Raw genomic sequence first — 9,435 nt, forward strand, 5'->3', positions numbered from 1 at the left:
AGCATTTTTGTCTTTCCTCTCTACTTCGTGGAGGTGGGGTACTGTGTCTGACCAGGTTAGCAAAGAGCTGCTGACCTCAAGGGAACCACCCAACTGGGCACCCAACCCCCAGAAGGTGGGGTTTTTTAAGGTTGTGTCAAAGTACCCTACTGTACACCTATATTGCCCTGTCTCCCTCTTTCTGTGCCTCTCTTCTTTTTGTCAATATTCCTTATCCCTACCCCCTCTCCTTTCTCTATCTTTCTTTTTTTTCTTATCACTCGGTCCTTTCTTTCATCCCTTTTTTGCTCTTCAACCTTCTCACCTTTCTGGTCCTGTAACCCTTAGTCCACAGGCACAAGAACTTAAAGAGCAAGAGGAAGTGAAAGGAAAATTAGGGCAAGGAAACAGATAAAAGAAATCACTCATGAGGAAGAATCAGCAGAAAACTCCAGGCAACATGAAGAACCAGTCCAGAACAACCCCGCCAAGGGACCATGAGGTAGCTACTGCAGAGGATTCCACCCATACAGAAATGTTAGGAATGACAGAAAGGGAATTTAGAATACACATGTTGAAAACAATGAAAGAAATGATGGAAACAATGAAGGAAACTGCTAATAAAGTGGAAAATAACCAAAAGGAAATCCAAAAACAGAATCAAATCAGAGATGAACGATAGGAAGAATATAAAAAGGATATAGCAGAGCTGAAGGAAATGAAACAGTCAATCAGGGAACTTAAAGATGCAATGGAAAGTATCAGCAACAGGTTAGACCATGCAGAAGAAAGAATTTCAGAGGTAGAAGACAAAGTTTTTGAGATAACTCAGATAGTAAAAGAGGCAGAAAAGAAGAGAGAGAAAGCAGAACGTTCACTGTCAGAATTATGGGACTTTATGAAACGTTCCAACATACGAGTTATAGGAATTCCAGAAGGGGAAGAAGAATGCCCCAGAGGAATGGAAGCCATACTAGAGAATATTATAAAACAAAATTTCCCAAACATCACCAAAGATTCTGACACACTGCTTTCAGAGGGCTATCGGACCCCAGGTCGCCTCAACTCTAACCGAGCTTCTCCAAGACACATTGTGATGAACCTGTCCAAAGTCAAGACAAAAGAAAAGATTCTGCAAGCTGCCAGGAGTAAGCGCCAGTTGACCTACAGGGGCAAATCCATCACAGTGACCTCAGACTTCTCTAATGAAACTTTCCAAGCAAGAAGACAATGGTCATCTACCTTTAATCTACTTAAACAGAACAATTTTCAGACCAGAATTCTGTACCCTGCTAAGCTAAGCTTCAAAATTGATGGAGAAATCAAATCATTTACGGATATACAAACATTGAGGAAATTCACCACAACAAGACCAGCTCTACAGGGAATACTTCAACCTGTTCTGCACACTGACCACCACAATGGATCAGCAGCAAAGTAAGAACTCAGAAATCAAAGGACAGAACCTAACCTCCACACTGATGCAAAAGATAAAACTAAGCAATGGACTCTCACCAAATAAGACGAATAGAATACTACCACACTTATCAATTATCTCCATAAATGTTAATGGCTTGAATTCCCCACTGAAGAGACATAGATTGGCTGACTGGATTAAAAAACACAAGCCATCCATTTGCTGTCTGCAAGAAACACACCTGGCTTCAAAAGACAAATTAAAGCTCCGAGTCAAGGGTTGGAAGACAATTTTTCAGGCAAATGGAATTCAGAAGAAAAGAGGAGTTGCAATCTTATTTTCAGATACATGTGGATTTAAAGCAACTAAAGTCAAAAAAGACAAAGATGGTCACTTTATATTGGTCAAGGGAAAACTACAACAAGAAGACATTTCAATTCTAACTATCTATGCACCAAATTTAAATGCTCCCAGATTCCTGAAACAGACCTTACTCAGTCTGAGCAATATGATATCTGATAATACCATCATAACAGGGGACTTTAACACACCTCTTACAGAGCTGGACAGATCCTCTAAACAGAAATTAAACAAAGATATAAGAGATTTAAATGAGACCCTAGAACAATTATGCTTGATAGACGCATATAGAACACTCCACCCCAAAGATAAAGAATATACATTCTTCTCATCACCCCATGGAACATTCTCCAAAATTGATCATATCCTGGGACACAAAACAAATATCAACAGAATCAAAAGAATTGAAATTTTACCTTGTATCTTTTCAGACCATAAGGCACTAAAGGTGGAACTCAACTCTAACAAAAATGCTCGACCCCATCCAAAGGCATGGAAATTAAACAATCTTCTGTTGAATAACAGATGGGTGCAGGAAGAAATCAAACAGGAAATCACTAACTTCCTTAAGCATAACAACAATGAAGACACAAGCTACCAAAACCTGTGGGATACTGCAAAAGCAGTTTTGAGAGGAAAATTCATCGCTTTAGATGCCTACATTCGAAAAACAGAAAGAGAGCACATCAACAATCTCACAAGAGACCTTACGGAATTGGAAAAAGAAGAACAATCTAAGCCTAAACTCAGTAGAAGAAAAGAAATCTCCAAAATCAAATCAGAGATCAATGAAATTGAAAACAAAAGAATCATTCAGAAAATTAATGAAACAAGGAGTTGGTTTTTTGAAAAAATAAATAAAATAGATAAACCATTGGCCAGACTAACTAGAAATAGAAAAGTAAAATCTCTAGTAACCTCAATCAGAAATGATAAAGGGGAAATAACAACTGATCCCACAGAGATACAAGAGATCATCTCTGAATACTACCAGAAACTGTATGCCCAGAAATTTGACAATGTGAAGGAAATGGATCAATATTTGGAATCACACCCTCTCCCTAGACTTGGCCAGGAAGAAATAGACCTCCTGAACAGACCAATTTCAAGCACTGAGATCAAAGAAACAATAAAAAAGCTTCCAACTAAAAAATGCCCTGGTCCAGATGGCTTCACTCCAGAATTCTATCAAACCTTCAAGGAAGAGCTTATTCCTGTACTGCAGAAATTATTCCAAAAAATTGAGGAAGAAGGAATCTTCCCCAACACATTCTATGAAGCAAATATCACCCTGATACCAAAACCAGGAAAAGACCCAAACAAAAAGGAGAATTTCAGACCAATCTCACTCATGAATATAGATGGAAAAATTCTCAACAAAATCCTAGCCAATAGATTACAGCTTATCATCAAAAAAGTCATTCATCATGATCAAGCAGGCTTCATCCCAGGGATGCAAGGCTGGTTCAACATACGCAAGTCCATAAACGTTATCCACCATATTAACAGAGGCAAAAATAAAGATCACATGATCCTCTCAATAGATGCAGAAAAAGCATTTGATAAAATCCAGCATCCTTTTCTAATTAGAACACTGAAGAGTATAGGCATAGGTGGCACATTTCTAAAACTGATTGAAGCTATCTATGACAAACCCACAGCCAATATTTTACTGAATGGAGTAAAACTGAAAGCTTTTCCTCTTAGAACTGGAACCAGACAAGGTTGTCCTCTGTCACCTTTACTATTCAACATAGTGCTGGAAGTTCTAGCCAATACAATTAGGCAAGACAAGGAAATAAAGGGAATCGAAATGGGAGCAGAGGAGGTCAAACTCTCCCTCTTTGCTGACGACATGATCTTATACTTAGAGAACCCCAAAGACTCAACCACAGGACTACTACAAGTCATCAAAAAATACAGTAATGTTTCAGGATATAAAATCAATGTCCACAAGTCAGTAGCCTTTGTATACACCAATAACAGTCAAGAGGAGAAGCTAATTAAGGACACAACTCCCTTCACCATAGTTTCAAAGAAAATGAAATACCTAGGAATATACCTAACGAAGGAGGTGAAGGACCTCTATAAAGAAAACTATGAACTCCTCAGAAAGGAAATAGCAGAGGATATTAACAAATGGAAGAACATACCATGCTCATGGATGGGAAGAATCAACATTGTTAAAATGTCTATACTTCCCAAAGCAATCTACCTATTCAATGCCATTCCTATCAAAGTACCTACATCGTACTTTCAAGATTTGGAAAAAATGATTCTGCGTTTTGTATGGAACCGGAAAAAACCCCGTATAGCTAAGGCAGTTCTTAGTAACAAAAATAAAGCTGGGGGCATCAGCATACCAGATTTTAGTCTGTACTACAAAGCCATAGTGCTCAAGACAGCATGGTACTGGCACAAAAACAGAGACATAGACACTTGGAATCGAATTGAACACCAAGAAATGAAACTAACATCTTACAACCACCTAATCTTCGATAAACCAAACAAGAACTTACCTTGGGGGAAAGACTCCCTATTCAATAAATGGTGTTGGGAGAATTGGATGTCTGTGTGTAAAAGACTGAAACTGGACCCACACCTTTCCCCACTCACAAAAATTGATTCAAGATGGATAAAGGACTTAAATTTAAGGCACGAAACAATAAAAATCCTCAAAGAAAGCATAGGAAAAACACTGGAAGATATTGGCCTGGGGGAAGACTTCATGAAGAAGACTGCCGTGGCAATTGCAACAACAACAAAAATAAACAAATGGGACTTCATTAAACTGAAAAGCTTCTGTACAGCTAAGGTGACGATAACCAAAGCAAAGAGACAACCCACACAATGGGAAAGGATATTTGCATATTTTCAATCAGACAAAAGCTTGATAACCAGGATCTATAGAGAACTCAAATTAATCCACATGAAAAAAGCCAACAATCCCTTATATCAATGGGCAAGAGACATGAATAGAACTTTCTCTAAAGACGACAGACGAATGGCTAACAAACACATGAAAAAATGTTCATCATCTCTATATATTAGAGAAATGCAAATCAAAACATCCCTGAGATATCATCTAACCCCAGAGAGAATGGCCCACATCACAAAATCTCAAAACTGCAGATGCTGGCGTGGATGTGGAGAGAAGGGAACACTTTTACACTGCTGGTGGGACTGCAAACTAGTACAACCTTTCTGGAAGGAAGTATGGAGAAACCTCAAAGCACTCAAGCTAGACCTCCCATTCGATCCTGCAATCCCATTACTGGGCATCTACCCAGAAGGAAAAAAATCCTTTTATCATAAGGACACTTGTACTAGACTGTTTATTGCAGCTCAATTTACAATCGCCAAAATGTGGAAACAGCCTAAATGCCCACCAACCCAGGAATGGATTAACAAGCTGTGGTATATGTATACCATGGAATACTATTCAGCCATTAAAAATAATGGAGACTTTACATCCTTCGTATTAACCTGGATGGAAGTGGAAGACATTATTCTTAGTAAAGCATCACAAGAATGGAGAAGCATGAATCCTATGTACTCAATCTTGATATGAGGACAATTAATGACAATTAAGGTTATGGGGGGGGAAGCAGAAAGAGAGAGGGAGGGAGTGGGGTGGGACCTTAGTGTGTGTCACACTTTATGGGGGCAAGACATGATTGCAAGAGGGACTTTACCTAACAATTGCAATCAGTGTAACTGGCTTATTGTACCCTCAATGAATCCCCAACAATAAAAAAAAAAGAAAAGAAAAAAAAAAAAAGAACCAGTGTATGGTGCCCCGTGATCGCATTAATGTACACAGCTAAGATTTAATAAAAAAAAAATAAATAAATAAAAAAAATAAAAAACACCCTCAGTGACAGCATGGGGACTGTTGCCTGTACGGCTATCCATGATCAGAGTGCCCAAAGCAATAGATGCTTCAATTTAGAGCCAGGTCAAGACCTTCCAAGGCAGGCTAGACAGGGTATCTAAACCCACCATGTGGAAGGCCAGAGCTGTCTCCTCTCCTTCAGTTCCCTGGGTACTGCTGGCAATACCAGTACCTTTCTGAGACTCCTTAACACCCCTTCCTCCTTGGCAAACCACTACTCCTCCAGCCCTTCTAGATTTCCCTTGTCCCCAAGACATGCTATTAGAATCGCCTCATGCTGATCTACACTTTGCCAACCCAGCATGTACCACCAAAGAAAGGACCAGGATTTGTCCCAAATAGGGTTATCAACATAACTCTTGATGACTTCATCCTTGAGAGCTCACCAGGGAACTGACTAAAAGAGGTTCCTATAAGAAGTCAGTTCCCAGAAAAGACACATGGAGAATGATCACGTATGAAAATTCTGTAATTAAGACCTATAATTAAAAAAGAATTATAGTAGTTAGCATCACTAAACTAGGACTGAGCCCAGAAGAATTCATTATCTCACTGAACAACTCATCTCCAGCTTCAACTTGGTCTGTATGCAAAGTGGGTAAACATTCTTTAATTCAGTCCTTACAAACAGACATACGACATAAGTACTGCGATTGCCTGCATCTGTAAGATTATCTCCAGAAACCAAGGTTTAAAATAATTAAACGCCTAGTCCAAGGTTACACAGCCAAACCTCTTGAACCTTAACATTAGAATCTTTCTCTCCAAGCTCTAGTCCTTTTCCTGGAGTTTTTGAAAGATTTTTTTTCCATCAGTTTATTTGCACATTGTCATCTGTAGGAGTCCTTTGCCACACTTTCTTCCATGTCAATAAACCTCTCACCAGCACCATTTACTCAAACCCTACCTCCTGCTCCCGTATTTCTTGGCCTGCTCATGATTGCATGGAATGTTTCCTCTAGCCGGACTAATGAGAAGCCCCTGAATCCTTCTCTTCCATGACCACCTTCTCAGGCACACAAAATGAAAAGAGGTATTTTACATATTTAATGACATGAAGCCGTTTTAATTCATAGATGTTCTCATACAAATAGCCACACAAAATGACATTGGTGTCTGTACATATGAACCTAATAAGTCTTGTGAGTAGTTGAAGACTTTAGTCACTTTGTTATTTTTGAGTTAAAATCTTTTGGAGGCCAATAATTGTGTCTAATAAGGCAATTTGGTACAAAGCCCCCTCCAGGGCCCCTCATCTGTGGATGATTAATGAAATGCCAGACGGCCAACTAAATCACATTTATCTGAGAGGTGGAGTCCCAAAAGGACATTGATTTTTTCATTACACAAACATTATTTGGCACCTATGATGTTTAAGATGCTGCGCTAAGTGATCATGTGCTCAGAGTAAATCACTGACTAAACACTACTTAATTTCTTTGCTCTGGTTCTTCTCTGGAGTTGAGTGTGACGGCAGATAAGTGAGGCAGCCCTCCTGCCCTTCACTTGCTTCTTCTGCAATGAGAAGACTCAATGGTTCCCAAAGTCTCTTACAGCTCTGTGGGTCCAAGACTAAGGGTGGTTGTGTTACTCCCTAAATTAAAAAATCATATCTCTTCACTTTCCAAATTATATATAGATTAATCTTTGTAGTTACGTAACTTAATAAAAACCTCTTTAAAAATGTTACATGAATGACAAGAAGGATCTTGGATGTACTGTGGGTTTCTCTCAACAGTATCTGAATTTAAGTGTAATGAATCATAAACGTGAAGATTATATTTCCCCTAAGATAAACATGCCTAAAGTCTCAGATGATATTTTCTTGGCAAAATGCACTTTGGATTTTATTAAACCCAAGACATTTGAAAATCAGATGATATGCTGAGAACAGGATATTCATGCAATATCTGTACCTATGAAATAAAGTAAATGAAGGCATTTTGTTGGCTATTTCAGGTTAAGGAGTTCTATTGCTTCTAATCCTCTGATATTAAAGTAAAAGAAAATTGGAGATTTCATCCATTTCAACCACAAAAAACCATGGTACTGCCCACACCTACTGTATGAGTTTATTTGCCATGGTTAGATAAATTCCTCTAAATGACTTTCCCCTCTACTGACCATTTGTTTCACACTGGGTTAAATTCTCAGTATTTGTTTAAGTGTGAGAGCTCTTCCTTTCGCATCTCACATACTTCAGGGTATATCCAAACCACATTCAGCTCTGACTCCTCTGTCTTCATATTAATAAATAAATAATCTGTTCCTTTGAACATCTTGCCAGTTGGCTAAACATTCTTTACCTACTTCTGACATTATCTTCTATAATCCTCCTGGTCACTTCTGCTGATTCAATATAATTCAATACAATTTTGACACCCACTAAAATCATTTATTTCCTGTTACTCTGAGAAATGTCATCATCTGTGGGATGATTTATCCAACTCTGAATGCATCTTGATCTCATTACCTTCTCCTTTTCTTCACTTCTTATCCTTTTCATTGACCTCCCCCCAAACACTCCACTTTTGAAATTAGAAATGCCTTTGGTCTACTCTGAAACCTCAACTTTCTATCCTTCCTTGAAATCTTTTTAATTTCATTAGACATATATATTTCTACTTTCTCCTTTAATCATCACTGCTTCCTTCTTTCTCCACTATATCTATGATTCATTGCTTTGAAATTTCTCCCTCTTTGACAGTGCCCTTGGAAATACCATGATTCCAAATGGAGTCAACTAGGTTGTGAATGCTGTCCAGGAAGCCATACAGCTGAGCATTGAGCCAAGAGGTGAAAAAAGAACCAATTGAGTCACATGGTAATATCAATCATTCCTTCTTCATGCCATTCCTCCTTTATACCTCAACTCCTTATCTATTTCCTGAACAGAGAAAATACGTCAGAGAGGCAGTCCCTCAATTTTTAGACCAAGAATGGAGAATGAGACCAGATGATCCCTTTATACTTTCCATCCTTGAAGTAAACGTCCCTCTCCTTTATGGAGAGTTGAGGAGTGGCACTTATTAATTGTTACTCATCAATTGCCTAAGAAGTGCAGAATAAGACTTCTTTGTTCTCCTGTGCAAACGTACAACCCAACACGGTGACTAACATAGTAGGAGTTCAACTACTATCTATTAAAAGTGTGACTAAATGACTGAGTCATTCAGAGAATTTTTGATAAACATTTGCAATTTGAAACCTCTAGCTAATTATTTTAGTTGTATGCTTATTATACATGAAGACCCAGTTTTTGTATCAACAAATATCTCAAACCATTTTTATGCATCTTTGATTTTCATATAATTCAAGATATATTCCACCAAGTATATTTCTCCATAGATTTTTAAACATGAAATTCTTTCAGATGAAATCTAATCCTAATGTTTATGATTCATTTATACTTAAATCATCAACACATCGCTATAAGAATCCCAGTTGACAATTTAACTTTGTGATTCTCTAATTGGATAATTGTTTGTATATTTAAGACAAAATTATCATTTGCCATTAATTATTTAGATAATCGTCTCAATTATACACTTTGTCTTGTGTGTAGACAAACCATGATCAAACTAAACTATACCCAGATTTCAGGATACTTCAGTCTTTTTATGTGGGGAAAATTGTTTGTCTAAGAAAATTGACGCAAATGAGAAATCTAAAAATGGTCTAAGTAAATAGAGGCCTATTTAGTAATTAATGTATAAGTCATTCTTTAAACAGAAAAATCCTCTCCTCGGTTTGGCAGTTTTCACTATACATGGTCATTTTAAGA

The sequence above is a fragment of the Nycticebus coucang genome, chromosome 13 (assembly GCF_027406575.1).
Source record: "Nycticebus coucang isolate mNycCou1 chromosome 13, mNycCou1.pri, whole genome shotgun sequence".
NCBI classification, from domain to species: domain Eukaryota; kingdom Metazoa; phylum Chordata; class Mammalia; order Primates; family Lorisidae; genus Nycticebus; species Nycticebus coucang.